The sequence below is a fragment of the Ambystoma mexicanum genome, chromosome 3q, assembly GCF_040938575.1.
Source record: "Ambystoma mexicanum isolate Mex_15411 chromosome 3q, UKY_AmexF1_1, whole genome shotgun sequence".
NCBI lineage: Eukaryota > Metazoa > Chordata > Amphibia > Caudata > Ambystomatidae > Ambystoma > Ambystoma mexicanum.
Window position 1 is genome coordinate 245639184 of NC_090926.1, and position 18493 is coordinate 245657676.

The following is an 18493-nucleotide window of genomic DNA, read 5'->3' on the forward strand; positions in this document are numbered from 1 at the left end:
TCCATGACGGCCTGTGGGAGGTGAAGGGAAGGAGCAGATGTGCTGGTGGCACCCGCTGCTGCAATTAGATAAGCAGGGGGTTGGGGGGAGAAAAACAAAATGAGACGGAGCGTTGGGGGAAGATGGCGGTGGGGGGAGCCGGCCGTCAGGTGGCTTGGAACACTGGCTAGTATCGGCGGTTCAAGCCTGTGTTCTTAGCCATCTGATTGGCTGGCTCCCCGGGGTGCTAATAAATAAAAACACACATGACAGTCATGAGCAGGATTACGACCTCATGTCCGAACAACAATTAGAAGGAATTCTGAACCCAAAATCCTTTGTTAGCTTTTACATTGGTAAAAAAAAAACATTTCCCCTTGTGGGACATTTTCAGTCCTGCCACTCTTGACAACAATGCCACCTGCCACACTATGGGTTGGGCTCACTAACTTTAAAGAATTTTAGAGTCTCCATTTGTCCCCTCATACTCAGGGTATCACATCACAGATCGTATAACAAGAGCACACATTGGTATCAAAATGTGAACCTCTTTGTGAGTTCCCGACTTTCTCTGTATGCTTACCCTGGGTGAAGGAATTGCCTAAGTGGCAATGATAGTTCCTGGTCCCGTGGGAACCCCTATCTGAGCTTCTCGATTGTAGCCTAAGGGCCCTGCAGAAATGAATAGGAGATCCCTGAGCATCTGGATTAGCCTCCTTCACTAGAAATTCAGCAACCGAGGACAAGAGGGTGTAAGAGTCCACGAAGCCCAGCACATTCTAATATTCCCACACTATTCACGTACTATGATATGATATGATAAGATATGATATGATATGATATAGCATTTATAACGCGCCTATACACAAGTGTTTCAAGGTGCGATGAGGCAGGGAGGGGGGACAAAGGGAAGACAGACAACGATCTTACTAGGCCAAGTGTCATTCAGATCGCGCAACTGCATGGGAAGAGGGGAAGGGAAAGTGCAAGGGGAAAGGGAGAGGGGAAAGTGCAGTACAGGGGTAGTAGCATAACAAGATAAATAACAAGGGCCAGCTGGTGGCAAGTGCAAGGTAAGTGCAGACAAGTGCTGGGAGGGGGGCTGTAGGGATTCAGAGACAGTCCCACAGTGCAGGGGTTGCCAAGGAGGCAGAGCAGGGGGCAAGTGGCTGGGCTAGGGACCGAGAACAGTGAGAGTGGCCCAGTGCAGATTCAATGCAGTTTCAATCAGGAATTTAGCAGGGGAGAGGGGGAGAGAAAGCAGAAGCAAAGAGGAATGTTTTGAGGTGCTTCCGGAACCGGAATGGTTCTCCTCAAGTTTCAGGGAGGCAGGAAGGCTGTTCCAGAGGGAGGCCCCATCCGAGGAGAGAGATCTACCCCCAACTTGTTGCTTGGAGAAGCGGCTGACCCTGAGGGAGTTGGAGGTGGATGAGCGAAGAGCTCGAGAAGGAAGATACTTAGGAAGAGAGAGTTGAAGGTATTGAGGCCCCAGGCCCCGGAAGGCCTTGTGGACAATGCAGAGGGTTTTGAACTTAATCCTCGTAGCAACTGGGAGCCAGTGCAGAGATTTCAGTCCTGGAGAGATACGGTCCCTGGGCTTGAGGCCAAGGACAAGTCTCGCAGTCCTATTCTGGATGAGTTTCAGAGGGCGGAGAGTAGAGGGAGGCAGATTTAGATAGAGGCTGTTACAGTAGTCCAGCTTAGATAGAACCAGGGCTCTGGAGACAGTGAGCTTCTGGGGGAAGGAGAGGAAAGGAAGAATACCTCTGAGGAGGTGCAGCTGGTGGCTGTGAGGATTAAGTTCAAACCCCTCTGCATCATCCACAAGGCCTTCTGGGGCCTGGGGCCTCAATACCTTCAACTCTCTCTTCCTAAATACCTTCCTTCTCGAGCTCTTCGCTCATCTGTCTCAAACTCCCTCAGGGTCAGTCGCTTCTCCAAGCAACGAGTTGGTGGTAGATCTCTTTCTCCGGCTGGGGCCTCCCTCTGGAACAGCCTCCCTGCCTCCCTGAAACTTGAGGAGAATCATCGTCCGTTCCGGGAGTACCTCATAACCTTTCTCTTTGCTTCTGCTTTTCTCCTACTCTCCCTTGCTGACTTCCTGGTTGACACTGACTTTGCATTGTTTGCCTGGCTGCCCTCTGAACTCGGGCCCAGGTCCCCTCCCCCACCAATAGCATTCCTGCACTGCCCTCCTGCCAACCCCGCACTTGGGGACTGTTTTCTGTATCCCTACAGTCCCACTACCAGCACTTGACACCTGTTGTCTGCACTTACCCTTGCACTTGTCACCTGCTGGCTGTACTTTTCCTATTGTTATTTATTTTCTTATCCCATGTACTGCACTGTCCTCTCCCCCTTCCCACCCCACACTTCTCCCCCCTCCCCTTCCCATGCACTTGCGCAATCTGAATGACACCTGGCCTAGTGGGATCGTTGTCTGGCTTTCTTTTGTTCCCCTCCCTTGCCTTGTCGCGCCTTGAAACACCTGTGTATTGTCACGTTATAAATGCCATATCATATCATATCATATCATTGGCAGTGAAGCTGGCAGCCCTCTGCCTCTCTTCTGACTGGGGGTTGCCATTAGCCCCAGATGTTGCTTGGTCTGACATAGCAACCCCCGAGGCAGGTGTGGTTGGGCAACTGGGTCCTGGGGCTGGGCTGTGGAGCAATGGAACAGCAGTCGAGAGTCTTCTGTTCCAGGAGAGGTGGTCGCAGCAACAGGACCTCTGGCTGTGTCTTCTGTGCAGGCACCTAATTGAAGGTCACTTCGGCAGCAGGCTGGCTGGCAGCAGCAGATGGCTCGTAGGAGGCTGCTTGGAGGTTTGGGGGGAAGGTAAATGGTCTTCTGGGAAGGAGCGTGGTATTCTGTGTTTAGCCGCGTGGCCAGCTTGATGCAGAGTGACTCTGCACGTGAAAAACAGTGCATTAGCATGAAATTCGAGGAAAGGCCCAAAGCGCGTAAGCGCATAAGTGACGTGATGTGCGCAGGCGTGCCCAGCTTGATGCAGAGTGACTCCGCACGTGAAAAACAGCGCATTAGCGTGAAATTTGAGGAAAGGCCCTTAGCCCGTAAGCGCGGAACTGACGTGACGCACGTGGGCATTGCCTCCAGCATGGGTTAAAGGTCCCCGTGGAACAGCAGTTTGCTGTATGTACTTTTCGTGGAGACCGACGTGTATTTCTACTTGTGGGTTCACACACTACATCTTCACAGCGCTTAAAGTTCGTACTTCTTGTTTTGGCGGGGGAGTTGCCTACGCGCACACGGGCGTGTGTTTTTCTTTTCAACGCAAGGCAGACGGTCAGTCATGCATGCTTATTTTTCCCACTGTGGTTCCCCCTGTGGTTCCCCGTGTGTGTCGCGTACCCCGTTTTCGAGGTCAGAGTAGCCTGGGTGTTCTACACGTATGCTTTTTTTGTGTCCCTGGGTGCCTATGGAGAACTGCTGGAGGTTTATTCCACGCACCTGGGCTACCGGTGGTTGCATGCATGTTTATTATCATTTTTTGGGGTGCCTGAGCGTTGCGTGACACATCTTCATTCACCAGGGGGTCACATACAGCCTCGCAGGAGCACAAGGGTGCCTCTAACATCACGTACCCTGCCCCCTTCACCCCAATTGCCCAGGTGTGCCCCTCCCATTGGCAATAGTCCATCTGTGCCATGGTTGGGAGGCCACCAAAAGGGAAGGGCGGCAAAGCTAGGTGACCTCCCAGGGCTGGGCGTGGTGGGGCACGTGGCAGGGGTGGCCAGGAAGTCCAGGGAGGCCAAGGGGGACACGGAGGGGGACGTTGCCAGGCTGTTATGCAGGGGCAGGATGTCCAGCCACATGCTGGGACAGCCATGCCACCCCCTCCCCCAGCGGCTAAGGGAGATGCTGCTGCTGCAGTCATCCCCAGTGCACCTCTGACCCCACAGCTGGCATCTGCTGGCACGGGCCACCAGGTAATGGAAGCTGCAGGTGCAGCTGTGGCAACCACCACCCATGCTCGTGGTCAGCCAGCGCAGACTGCCTTGGCACAGGAGGACGCCTAGGCAGATTTTCAGGTGAGGAAGGCTAAGCCACGAGTGCCTAAGGTAGCTGTGATCAAGGCAAATATATCGGGGGCAGTGTTAACATCTGCTGCGCTGAGCAGCCAGGTGGTGTGAGCTGCATGGGCAGATGCAGCCAACACCACCCCGGCAGTGAGTCTGCCAGCCAGGACTATGTTGGTCACAGCCCTTGGCACTGAGGCAGTTGTGCCACTGGGTCCTGGCAACAGCACCCAGCAGCCAATTGCACAATCCAGGCCTTCCATCCTCTACTCCCACTGCACTTCCTTGTGGACTACTTGTCGGCACACAACCGCAATATGCTGGTGGGCTCAGGTTGCCATACTACGCCTGCCCAGCGCCAAGACCACTGGCAGTTAATTGCGGATAGTGTCAGTGGAATGGGAAATGAGAGGCACACAGCTCAGGATTGCTACAAGCGTTGGACTGACCTCTGACGCTGTGCAAAACAAAAGTGGGCCTCTAATTACTCCTTGACTCTGGTGACTGGCAGTGGGTCACCACCAGAGGAGGATGAACTCACTCCGCATGAGGAAATCGTTGCAGAGTTCATCGATCGGGGACGTATCCAGGGAGTGCAAGAGATGCCGGATTATGATGAAACGTCGTTGAGTGTTGATGCTTGTGTGTCCAGCCCATGTATGTGTTGCTTGTGTGATGTGTTGTGATTGACTGCCAGTTCAGGCTATGTATTCATGAGTGCCATGTGTGACACATGCAATGCTTGACTGATGCGTGTTTGTATTGATGCAGTCTGCATGCAGGCCATGTGCTGCACACAGGGGCAGTCCTCTTCAGCACACATGCACCTTACTTACATGCAAGTCACTCAGCAGCCTCTCCTGTCCATGTTCAAGCTCACTGACATGTTAGCATATAGCCTGTGATGTAGTTCCACTCAACACTCGGCCTATGTCGTCACATGACTGACGGCTATGTGAGGTCACCCTGCAAGCTGCTCCTCCTCACGGCATGCTTCCTTGCCTCTCCACCACCCTGCAGCTCACTGTCTCCATGTTACTGGTGATTTCCATGTTGGACTGCTGCAATGGCCTGTTCCCCATTCCTGTGTACATGCACACTTCCCACTTCAACCCTGCCAAACCTGTACTGTGGGGTACTTCCTTTGTCCTTTATGCAGGGTGTCTCACTTGGACCATGCAGATGGCACAGGCTCAGAGTGGACATGAGTGTTCATTAATGGACCATGTGCATTTCCTGCAAGCCCCTATGAGTCAGTGGCAGGCTACTCATTGTACTACATCTCCAGTATTTTATCCGTCTCATGGTATTTGGTCATCCATGTCATGCTCACTCAGGGTCACTTCCTCATCACACACATGTTTAGGGTGTTACAGCCACCCTGCCTGTAGGCTACTGGTGTTGTGGCTTCTGCATGTATAGATGTACTTGTAATGGTTCCTCATGTGTCCTGCTTACTGTCCACCTCTCATCTGCTGTAGTTTCAGTTGACTGAGATGATGCAATTGACACCTGCAAACACTGTCTGCAACTTTACAGTACTCTGGTCAGCCATTCAGGACCATGCACTGCCATCCTGCCATTCCCCAGGGGGTCGGGGGTTCACTACATCCCTACAACACAGTGCCAACACTTTGCACATGATGACTGCACTTGCCCTTACAGTGCTGTAATGTCGCGAGATTGACATTACTACGATTTTGGTTCTGTTGATAGTTGAGGACGTACACATGTGCTGCACTGCACCCACGCACTTCTGAGCCATGTGTCACCATTCAACATGCCTCTTCACTTGTGTGATGTCAAAGTGACCTGGCATTAATGTATCCATCTGTCTCCCTTAACTGTATTTCAATGCATCCTGTGACATGAGTCCTTTTTTTCATATTTATTTTCTTGTAGTGCATGTGGACATGCATTTTACATGTGTCATAGACAGTTCTATTTGACTTACTGCTGTGGCAATTTGGGAATTGAGCAATGGCTATGCTACGTGCCATCTTTTTGTTGACATCTGTCATTTTCGGCTAAGGTCTATGCCTGCCAGAAGGTTGTGTGTGATGCAGGTGATATGCAACATGCAGTACATGTGTGGGTTTCACATTTGACACGCATCCATGTCTGCTTTCAGGGTCCCCTTCCATTTCATTATCACTGCATGTATGCCAGAGTTTGTGTCGTGCGTGACATAGCTGCCTCATGTGTTGGACCTCAATATTTTGTTGTCTATGTTTGTGGTATGTGCTGCTGACATGTGTGCTCATGTGTTTCTTTTTTTATTTTGTTACAGGTGATGATGCACCGCAAGCAGAGGAGGAGACGGCAGACAGGTTGGAGTGTTCAGGTCAACAACCATGCACCAGTGGTGGTCGTGGGGTGGTAGGCCACGAACATCCATCGGTGCTCCAGGCCATCCTGTACAGGCCTGCCTCTGCGTATGGCTCTGAGGATCTCTTTGACTCTGATGTTGAATCGGATGCTCATCAATCCATGCCCTTGACGGTGGGTGATTCTGCAGTCGACGCTGTTCTGTCTGCCACACCTGCAGTGGGAGTTGAGCCCTCAAGTGGCCAGTCAGTGTTGGAATGTCCGCCTGTGGTGGTTACGGGTGCAGGTTCATGCTCCACAGCAGTTGCTTCTGTTCCTGGGGCAGCAGATCGATGGAGGAATGCAGTCCTGCAGCCACAGGCAGTGCCTAGTAACATAAGGGACAGCCCTGGATTGGACAGGACAAGGTGGGCTGGAAAATAGGTATATAAACAGGGGGTGGTCCTGTCCTCACAAATTATAGAATGCAATAACTTCTTGCAGTGATAATTTTCCTCTTCCTAATCACCCAGAACAACAGTTGACTAATACATGTCGCTGGGGGAAGAACCAACCAACTACGGGATTGGTCTAAATGGTGTCACACAGAGCCTTTGTACCGCAATGCGTGCAAGGGCTATAATTAGAGGCATGCCTTGCTTGTTACTGCCCTCGCCATTGCTGCAACACAGGAATAATAATAATAATAATTTGGCATTTACATAGCGCTACGAACCCTCAGGTATCTGAGCGCTGCTTATTATTACCCACGGTGTGTGGTGCTCATTTATAGACATTGGAAGGAAGAAATGCTGAGTTTGGCCCTGCCAGGATTCGAACCTGCGTCAGCAGGCTCTGCACTGATGTCAAAGCAAGTGCTCTACTCGCTGTGCCACTTGACCAACCGAAGGGAGGAAGACACAAGCAGCACACCAGACCCAAATTACTGCTGCTACTATCCAAAAAGAAAGACAAAGAAACACATTGAGCAGCATTCCTTTACTGCTCTATGGAAAAGGAGACCTGCATATACATGGCCCCAGAAGAAGGTTGTGACTCATAGAAACCGAAACGTCAGTGATCCACGTGGTAGAGTTTCCAGGACCACGTCCAAGGATCACACCAAATTTTCTCTACTTTTTCATAGACGTCGACCAGTCTCTCTTGGTCTTTGACCAGCCCCTCCTAGTCATTCCACAAGCGCGAGGCGCAAATAGACTTTACCTTTCTGGTCTGACCAGTCTCTCTAGGTCATACCTTTAGCACTAGGTGCAAATAGACTTTACTCTTCAAGTCTTAGTGGCTCATACTGTTTGGATTAAAGAAAGCAGATACGAATGTGATACTATACAAAACAGGAACTAAGAGGTTGAGACTAATATGAAGTAATATTTTGCTTTGATCTCTAGCTGTTTTAATATGTATATAGGCACACCAAACAGATATGGTTTTTGCCTGCTTTTTGTTTGTAGTTGACTGTATTCTCACCGACTGCAGTTAACATATTGTCACTATTTTTATGTTCAATATGCAAAAAATCATGTTGGTTTTAACATTTATGAAAAAATCAATGAAAAGCTACATATTTATCCAAAATAATAAAAAGGTGTAGGTAGACCAATCCCAGTAGTTGGTTGGTTCTTCCCCCAGCGACATGTATTAGTCAACTGTTGTATTAGGAAGGTGAAAATTATCACTGCAAGAAGTTATTGCATTCTATAATTTGTGAGGACAGGACCACCCCCTGTTTATATGCCACTAGCAGTGCCAGCACAGCAAGGACCACGTCTCCTTGGGCCCAACAAGTGTGGTGTCCATCAACGCGGTGGCCATGCGCCACGGGGGAACATTGGGTGGGAGAATGCAATGTATGCCATTGCTCAGCAACAGGGGGAAGCGATTGAGTTGTTGGCTCAAGGCATGGAACGTGTGGTTGATTCAATTCTCCCCCCTGATAGGCAGGTGGAGCTCCAGCAGCAGGCAACGCAGTCCACGTTCCGCTCACTCAGGCTGGGCACATCGGCCTCCAACAGGGCCCGACGGGCTGAACTGGTGGCTCTTCGCTCAGCTATTGCTGCTGAGGGACAGGCCCACAGGGAAGCCCTGAGGGGAGATAACACCTCCCTCTGAAGTACTCTGGCTGCACCCATTATGAGCCAGGGGACACGGGTAGAACAGAGGACGGAGCGGCTGGAACACACCATCTCGGCTGAACTCCATGCAAGCCGGGAGGAGGTCTGTCTGTCACGTGAGGCCTCACTGGTAGAGCTCTGCGTTACACGTGGGTCCTTGCAGGAGGAACTCTGTGTTACACGAGAGGTGCTGCATGGCGACCTCCGTGCCATATTCCTGCAGAACCAGGCTCACCAGGCCTGCATGCTTTCTGCCGTCGAGGGGCTTGCTGGGGCTATGCTATGCGTTGTCACGCCCCTGTACCACATGCACCTCCTGATGTACAACCAGGGGATGATGACGACGACGTATCTCTCACTCAGGTCGGGCCGTGAAGACCAAGAGCCATGTGTTGTGTAGTGAGCGGGGCGTTGCGGGTGACAACCCCGCAGCACCTGCATTTTCTTTTCTTCTTTGGCATTCCCTGAAAAGCATGCCACCGTAGGTTCGAGGTTTTGGTGTTCACACCTTTGTTGGCATGCATTTACGTACTTTTGGTACACAGTGGATATTTTTGCTCTCCCTTTTCTTCAGAGTCCGTGTCTGAGGGGATTGTTCAGTGGCCTGTTTCTATTTGTGACAGTGCACTTTGTGACAGTTGTGTCATGTGTGTTGATATTTTTACTGTAGTTTTCACATTGCATGACATGGCAATGTGTGTGGGGTGGGTGACATGGGGTTGGGGGAGGTTTACGTGACATACCAGCTTTTGGATGTGATATTTTGCATGGGGGGTGGAATCTGTAGCTTGCACTTGTGCCTTTTGGTCACATGGGATTGTGTTTGTTTAAGTGGCTAGGGATGCACACAATGCTGCTATTCCAATGACACATTCTCAGAGTGATACGGTTGTGACAGTTGACTGTCCCTTTGTCATCATCGATTGTCACCTGGAATGTGCCAGGTCTGTGTGCACTCCGCAGGGGGGGAGTTTAGGTGAAAAAAGTAGCCACAAGCTGGGTACGGGCTGCCTCGCCACGTGCCCTTTCCTCTCCCATGCGCAGCGGGCATGCGTGTGTTTGGGGATGTGGGGGCACCACCATGTCCACCGGTATGCCCCGCCGGGTTGCAACGTTGTGCAGGACACATGCTGCCACAATAATCCTGCACACTACTGGGGGCGCATATAGTGGCTGCCCACCAGAGCGGTCATGGGAGCGGAAACGTGACTTGAGCACTCTGAATGTGAGCTCCACTATGCCCCGGGTTGCAAAATGGACTGTGTTGTATCTTACCAAGGGTGGTGTGGTGGGGTTTCGTATTGGCGTCATCATGTAGGTGCTCAGAGGGTAGGTACTGTCCCATGGGGAGGTGATAATGGTTGTTATTAGTTGGGTTTGTGTATTTGTCTGTGTGTGACATGCATGCATGTGCACAGGCATTTGTACTCACCAATGAGCCATGCGTTGCAATGCCTCCCAGCTTCCAGGTCCCGGTGTATGGCTGACATTCTGAATATGAAACTGTCATGAGTGGACCCGGGATAGTTTGCATAGACAGGTGATGATTCCCTTGGCATCACATACAACCTGCATGTTCATGGAATGCCAGTGTTTGTGGTTGCGATAGATGTGGTCAGTGGCCCTAGGTGGACGTAAGGCCACATCGGTGCAATCAATAGCACCAAGCACTTTGGGGAAGAGAGCCACCCTGTAAAAGTCCTGGACCATGGCCTGCCTTTCTGCGGGTGTTCTGGGCATGTATATGTGCCTGCGGACTGAGGGGTGTGAGGTCATGATTGCCAACACCTGGTGTAGGCAGCATGACTGCGTGGCCTGTGAGACGCCGCCAACTATGGCAGTTGTCCGCTGAAATGACCGAGTGGCCAAAAAATGCAGGACATTGAGCACCTTTCCAAGGGGCTCAGTGCTTGGGAGCACATGGTGGGTGATGTGGGGTCATCTTCCCACTCAGTGACCAAGTCTAGGATGACATGAGGTGGAAACCTATACCTGCTATAGACCTGGTCATCAGGCATCCCAAAAAGGCTGGGCCTGGCTAAAAAAATGTGGGGCCTGGCTATCCTCCTCCTCCTGTAGTGTCCCATGATCGGGCAAGTGGGACTGTTTGTGAAATGAGCCATAGAGTCACACCTATAACACCTTTATTGCAAGAACTTTGTAGTTTTTCCTCATAAATGTGTATTAGGTTGGTTTCCTACCCTTACTTTGGCAGCACCTGTGGTTTTGCCATTTGTGGAAATAGCAGTTACCATTTAATTTCTTTTACCACTCTTTTCTTCAGCTGATTTGTGCTGTAAGACTTTCTTTTCCAGTGAATTTACACGCTTATTGGTATGTTCAACCTCCTTCACTATCCGCAGCACTTTATCTAAAGGAGGTTCTCCTTTAGATCAAGATTCCTCTTTTATATTACTGTCTCTGCACACAAGCATGAATTGGTCTCTCAGCATTTCATCCGTCTGATTCCCAAAGTTGCACATTCTTGCTTGGCCTCTAAGAGAAGTGATTAATTGTTCTACTGACTCATCTACTCTTTGAATTCTCTTTGAATTCTCTTCCAAATTTTGTATCGTTCCAATATAACACTAGTTAGTTTCATAGTGCATTTTGGCAATGCGCTTCTCAAATTAATTTAAATCCACCGATTCTTCAGTTAAGAGGTCAGATAGGTCATCAGATTTCCCTTTGCCATGGGTGCAAGACAGTGCATAAGAATGGATGTTATTCTCGCCACCCCATAGTTAGTGCCACACACAGCAGCAGCATAATGTTTAAAAGATTTCTTCCAAAGTTTCCATGGTATAAGGGCTTTTCCCAGATTTGGAAGTCAAATAACTGGCAGAGATATGTTTTGCAGCATTGCTGCGATTGGGTCGCAATCTTCCCTAATGTCTCCAGATTCTATGCTGGCTATTGGTACAGACATTTGCACAATTGTTGAATTTTACATATATGTATTATATATATTTTCTATTGAAACTGTCTCCCCTTTTTGGTAAAATTGATAGATTGTGAAGAAATTGCAGGCTTCTCTTCTGGTTCATTTAATTTCTTTGTAAGTTCTTCCTTTGTGTTGTATTGCTGTGGCAACCCTTTGACTTGCTGCACTTTGCCAGGTACCTCTCTCTCCATTACTGGAGATGCATAGAACTGTCATGTGATCCCTTGTTTACTCATTGCTAGACGACAATGGAGTGGGATACCTCTGCGTGACAGGCATGCCGCTGTACGGAGCAGGGTGCCTTGTTCATGCTATGGAGCAACGGCTGTGCTCGAACCTGGATTTCATGCCTGCAATGGCATTGCATCGGGATGGCCGGGCTAAAAAAAGAGGCAAAACCAGGGATGTAAATACACTACAGAAGGACCATGTGGCAGAGTCCTACGAGTCCGTAGCCTTCTGCAGGACGCAGTCCGGTGTCAATGGCGCTACTTCAGTACGGCACCATCAGACCCGGGGGACTGGTGGGGCTTCCCGTCACAGCCTATTGAAGGGATACACCACCACGAACAAAGTGTGAACATTTTTTATTTTCTCAGGTTCATTACATGTATTGCCCCACCAGACACACACAGATCCACATCCACTCCTTCTAGTCTCTCAAACACTCTCATCTCACACTCTGCATTGTCCACTCAACACATTCCACATTCTCATCTCACATTCTAGTTCCAACCCGTGCGGCTAGCTTGCTAAGCACATCTACTTTCTTTTACATGGCTTTCATTTAAGCTATAAGTGCTTTCTCATCTTTTCATAATCCCACTGTATCCACACTAAGGCCATGCTCTTCGTAAAACCTTTAAGGTGGCATTGTTTTGTTGAGAGGCAAATGAATATGTCACCCATAGCTTCTGTCCCTCCGCCAGCTCAAAACTGCACAGGTGAGGAATGTTACTTACTAAGACAACCATACCGCTCTTATCCCAGGTATGTACTGCAGGAGATGGACATGATCTAAGCTGAAGATGGCACAAGCAACCAATCTAATGTTGTGACAATACACGTGCATACATTAGACATGAAGCAAAAGTGCACTCAACATGAAGAACGTTTACACTAGGTAACATATGCATTTACACATGAAGAATATTAACATAGCATCCATAAGACATGAATAATACTGACATAAGCAATGTATATACTGAATGCAACATGAATGAAATGCAAAAAATAACTCACTAACATAGAAACGCAACAGTAATGGGCAGCAATCTTTTCCAAAATTGAAGCCACACCATGCTTCCAATTAAACGAAAGGGCTCAAGGCTTCACGCAAACTCAAAATGCTGAAATCACAAAAATACAGATACATGCACAGCTCAAGGAGGACCTGGCCGACCACAGCCAAAGTTATCGCAAATTAAGGGAGCGTCAGAATGTTGCAGTGAAAGCATGAAATAGCAATTCCCAGGACGCAAGAAGTGTACTCCCACATTAATACAAGTTTTATAAGAGTACAACCAGCTTTTGTAAGCTAGGTGCAGGACAACCATAAGCCAAAAGACTCCATGAAGAATAACTGAAGAGTGTCCCCAGTGGCAAGAGAAAACATAACACTCACATCAATATTAGCTAGATCCCCAATAAATGAAGGATGATAAAATTCCAAACATGGTCTCATCACACTTGACCCATAATTGAAGAACATTGTCTATTCATTAGAAGCAAACACAGGTAGGTTACCTGCCTTACTCCGTACATGTATCCCCAGATATGAGACACCACACAAGGCTAAATACAAACAGATCACCTTGGCTCATGGCCTAGAAATGAGGGATGGTATCTTCTTTAATTGAAAGGAAAGCAGTCCGTGGACTTCGCTCTCCCTACTCCTGTATGACTCATGTCTTGATGACCTGTCAGTTGTCCAAGGTTGGTTAGTAAGAAGCCAACCAATGAAAATCTCCAATATTATGCTGCCCATGAAGCAAGGTGCCAGCCCTTTATATATTGCAGAGAGGATATCTTTTTACCTTTATCAATTAACAGGTGGTCGCAGGAGGAGCCATCAGCCAACGCTACCCAATTAAAAATATAACTGCTAGAAAATGTATATGTAATCACCACTATCAATTAATCCCCATCCCCTGTAGGCTTTGGTAACTGAGATTACAGTATGATGTCAGTTATGACACATTTTGAATATGTAAATCATTGTTTTTATGTAACCAGTTAGAGCTCCAAGGATTCAATGCCTGTATGCTGCCCCTGCTTTATTTTGATGATAATAAAGTTGGGTTTTGCCTTCCACTTTGTCTATTTCCGTCATTGAGTCTGATTTGAACTGGATCCAGAACCTCTGTGTAATTTGTGACTTTGCAGGCCATTTTAACAGCTTGAGTCCTCTGTGCGATGTCAGTTAGGTTTATAGAAAGCAGCTCCTACATGTGTGCCCTTGCCGCTCTTCTTTCCCACAATAGTCTCCTAGTTCTCCTATGCTCTGTGGGTTTCTTGCAGATACTCTGATGACCCAATAGTGATGGGCCCTGCATTCAAGAAGGTACTACCATAGACGCTGTAACTGGTAATCCCATGTAACGCACTGTGTCATTTCTCTACTGAAGGTTCCTCATAGGGATTTTACCCTTCTGAATGGTCCATGCAACCAGGAGTTCCCAGTAACCTCACCTCCTGGATTGAATGGTTCGACCAGCACATGTAACAACCACAGCCACTAGCTGTTCCTATCTCCCTAGCTGTTCTTCCTGGTCTGCATTTCTGCTCCTCCAATAGCCTAGTGGCCCTGCCTCCCTGATTCAACTCTTAGAGCTGTCTGCCTGCGGTGCTCTCGTTGAACAAATGGGAGATGAGAAATAGCACTCAGCTGAACTGATTCACCTGATCTTCTTGTCCTTGATCCCAATTCACAGGAGGAGTTGGGGGAATCACTTAAACAGTATGTGCCAGCCACTGACAAAAGGGTATACACAGACTCTGGCCATGATAGCACAGGCAGGAAAAATCGGTCTCCTTCCCTGTGACTCTCCTAAAGGGGGAACACCACAAGTGGCACAGAAGAACCAAGTCCTCTTTCCACGCATAATAGACTTAAGCTAGCAAATGCCACTACCCTCGTCTTGATGCGTTATGGTGCTCTTCTAGAAACCTTAACCCCAAATACCAGAGGGGCCCAAATGCATGCAGCCATGAAGCTGGCACATAGACTCCCACCTCCCCCAGACCTGATGCAGGCAGTTACATCCCTGGGTGATCTGCTGGTATGAAACTTTGATATTGTATATATTTGTGGAATTTACTTCTTTTAAGCACATCCTCTGTTTTGGTGTTATTTTTGTGTACGCTGACTTCACTAAAGGTTCATTTGTCTTGCATATTGTGTTAGAACCACTGTTAGCGATTCACAATGTTTGCATTGTTTGCTGATTAAGTCACACTTCTATTCTCATTCATAATGTTACTACATTGTGTTAGTCCTGTTGTTTTGCACTAAAGACATTGCTTAAGAGTACTTGTGTATGTGCTTAGTAGTTGTTTTGTCATTCAGTATATAGTTCTTGCTTTTTGTGTGGGGTACATGGGTATAGTGCTCATAACGGGGGGGGGATTGGTACTGCCTTGTTAACTATCCCACTGATTATGGAGGAACTACCATTTGCAGGCCCACAAAACATCAGAAGGCTGGAATGCAGAGCTGTCGTACATGCTTAGTGGTCCGTGCAAGTTTGAGTTATACAGCTGGCCCAGACAGGCAGGTTCATCCGGAATGCTTTCTAGATTACTGAATGGAAAGGGGTGCTCTTGTGCTGCCTCCTTAAGGCAAGGCTTACTGAAAGATTAGGGGCATTCAATTTTTCTAGCCCTGGGCATACATAATGTATGCACGTCTTGGAGTCAGAAGGGTTAGGCTTCCGGTTCTTCCAGTGCTTCCATGTTCCTGCCCAGGTATTCTTACAGAAGAGCAGAGGGACCGGGTGAGTTAGGCAACTGTACGGTATGTGTGTGTGTGTCCATCTGAGTACTTGCGTATGTGCGTGTGACTGTGGCAAGGCTGTCTTAATGGTGTGGAACTTTCTGCATGAACATTTACTAACACAGATTTTGGGCACAAGCACCAAGAAAATTAATTTTACATGGCTATGCTGGAAAATATGGCGGACACAGGCATCATCAAAATATGTTACTCTGGCAATATATATTGTGGGCACAGACATCATGAAAATGTACTTTACAGTCACTCTGCTGGCTGATTTTGTTAGCACAAGCACCCCAAATATGTGCTTTACAGTGGTATTGCACGTTTTGAGAGCACAGCACTTAGAATAACGACAATATTAACACATGTGCATTTGTTATGCACACTATTGTCTGTAATGTCATTTGTGGTGTTGGCTGTTTTACAGAGCAACACTGGCATAGATTGTGGGTATGTACAAGCATTATGAAAATATGTTAACGCGGTAATGGTGGCATATCTTGTGGGCATAGGCAACACCATACATGTTTTATAGCGGCAATGCTGGCATATTTTAAATGCTCACAATGTTACATAAAACCCTGCAACAACTGTTACCCTCTTATATATCTCACCATGTCATTGTGACTCAACCTGTTGAACTTGTTCCCCATCTTTTCCCGCTTCTTTTATCTGTTATTATTTTCATCCCACAGACCATGGTCTGGTTAACACTATAGTCAGGGTCACAAATTACGCACAAACAGACAAGCTCTCAGTGCTTTAAGAACAATATGGTGGTGATTTACATAGTATAAAATACAAATAACATTAGAAAACATATATTCTGGATACCGGCATCATGTAAAGGTGTTTTAAAGGTTTTGCAAGCGTACATTGTGACCATAGGAATCATGAAATGTGCTTTACAGCAGCAATGCTGGTATATCTTTTGGGCAAATGCACCATGAAAGTATCTTACAATGCCAATGCTGATGTTTATTGTGGGCCCAGGCATAATGAAAACATGTTGTAAAATGGTCCTCTGTACTCTCGATTTTTTCACATTGTACCCCACAGAACGAATTGTAAGTTAAATTGCTTTTAACCCATTCTTTCTGAAATGGGTCAATTTTGAAAATAAACGCTCCAAGCTGACAAGGGTGGGGAAAGAGGTATCTTCTGTAATGGTGTTCTGAAAGGAAATGTTCTGCCAGGGATACTGTCATGGCACAGCCCTTGTAGTGTCACAGTGAAAAAAGGAAAATATATAGCTAAGTTAATATATTTCCATATTTTTTCTCCCTAGATTTACTTCACTGGTTGCTCCATGAATCCCGTCCGGTCCTTCTCCCCGGCAGTCATTGTGAGATGATTCAAAAATCAATGGGTAAGATCTTCTACTAGAGATCAGTAGGCATTAGGAGCATGAGTCAAGTACACTGACAGTAAGATAGCCAGAAAACATTGGCACCACACTCAGCCTGAGTGTCAGATAAGGGGAGTGCTTAGTATAAAACTCAGGAAGTTCTCATAGTGAGGCATGTGTGATACAGACACAGAGGAAAGGGTGCAAAGCGGGTGAGACCAGGAAAGAAATTAGTCTGATACAGAAGAACCAAAAGGCCAGATAGAATAGGTGGACTCTGGGTGAGATGTAGGGAACACTTATTCTGAGGTGCCTGCAGAACAAGGGGGCAACTATAGGAGTGCACTTAGTGTGAGGCACTAGAAATACTTGAGGTCAGACCGAGAATTGATTCAAAAGAAAGAGGAACCTCCTTTAAAATATGCAATAAGCGTTAACCTTTAGAAGTGATCTTTGAGAAAACAAAGTACATTTACCGTAAAGACTTCCTTAATTAATAGCCACTGAGCACCATTATGGATAAATTGTTGGCCTAGATGAAATGTGTGGCTGCATTACTCATCTCTATGTGTCTGCTTGAGAGATGCAATGTTAGTTCACCGCTAGGGATCCCGTATGCTCCTCGGTACAATTGCACAATAGCTGGGGGTGATCATTGCTAGCTGCAGAGAGGAGTAGTGATTTTCAAGAGAGGTGTGAGGTGATAGCAGAAGCAACCCAAAGAGCAATACAAGTGTCCAATATAAAGGAATGTTCTATCAAGATTCCATAAAACATACAGGCTTTTATTTAAACAAAAAAGCTGCAAATTAGTAACTACAAATACAACCTAAAACATGCCCCCTGTAAGGAAACATATGATGCAAGATCATGTGGAATAACACTCTGGGAAGGTGAACAGGGGTGCTCAGGCACTCAGTTGGCAAAATATGAGTGTTCAAGGCGGTAATGCAAGAAATAGGAAGAGAAGGAAGCTTAAAAGTCAGTATGGTCCCAAAGGTGGAACTGGGGTACAGGTCTTCTTCACAGTACCATATTTCTTGGTCGTGGGTGATTGACAGCATCAAATTGGGCATCTATTCAGTTTGCCAGTGGTCAAGTCAGGCCAAGTCGAGGTTATGTTGGATCCATGCAGTGTGATGCACGCGGTGCATGCGATGCAATGTGGTGAGTCGGATGCTTCCACAACAGTGAGCTGCCACTGGAGTCAAGGCAGCAGTGATCTTCACTGGTCCGATATGGCATCGAGACAACGTGAAAATGCAACAAAGCAGCTCAAAGTTCATGGCGTGGCAAAAGCAGCACCCTGGGTACTGTGTCAGCTTGAAGAACATCGGAACGCTTTAAGTGGCTTGAAGATGGTACAAAGTGATTAACAGGCTTACAGCTGCTCTTGAACTTCCAGCTTGCTGTGAGTCCCATTCCAGCGCCTCAATGACAAGATGAGACTGTCTCGCTCACCATTTCAAGTCCAGTGATTTTGGCTGGCACTAAGGGGGTTTGTTGACCTCCTTCACAAAGCCTGGTTCCAGTGCAGCTGTCAGAATGATAGGCCTTGGCCAACAACAGTGCACCCTCATTGTTCGCTGGTGATGGGAAGGGGACAGATCTTTCCTCTGCCTTGAATGCCTCCTCACTTCAGCTCTATAACAGAGGACTCTGAAATTTCCTGCACTCCCAAAAGAGGTCAAACCGCATTTCTTGTTGTTCCTAGAGTCCAAAGAGGAATCAAAGAATGATGGGAT

At 47.6% G+C, this 18493-nt stretch overlaps 1 pseudogene; it reads left to right on the top strand.

The window, feature by feature from the left end:
- The window catches only part of LOC138447963 (aquaporin-5-like), a 176122-nt pseudogene that overhangs the window by 154368 nt on the left and 3261 nt on the right, over positions 1 to 18493 (top strand).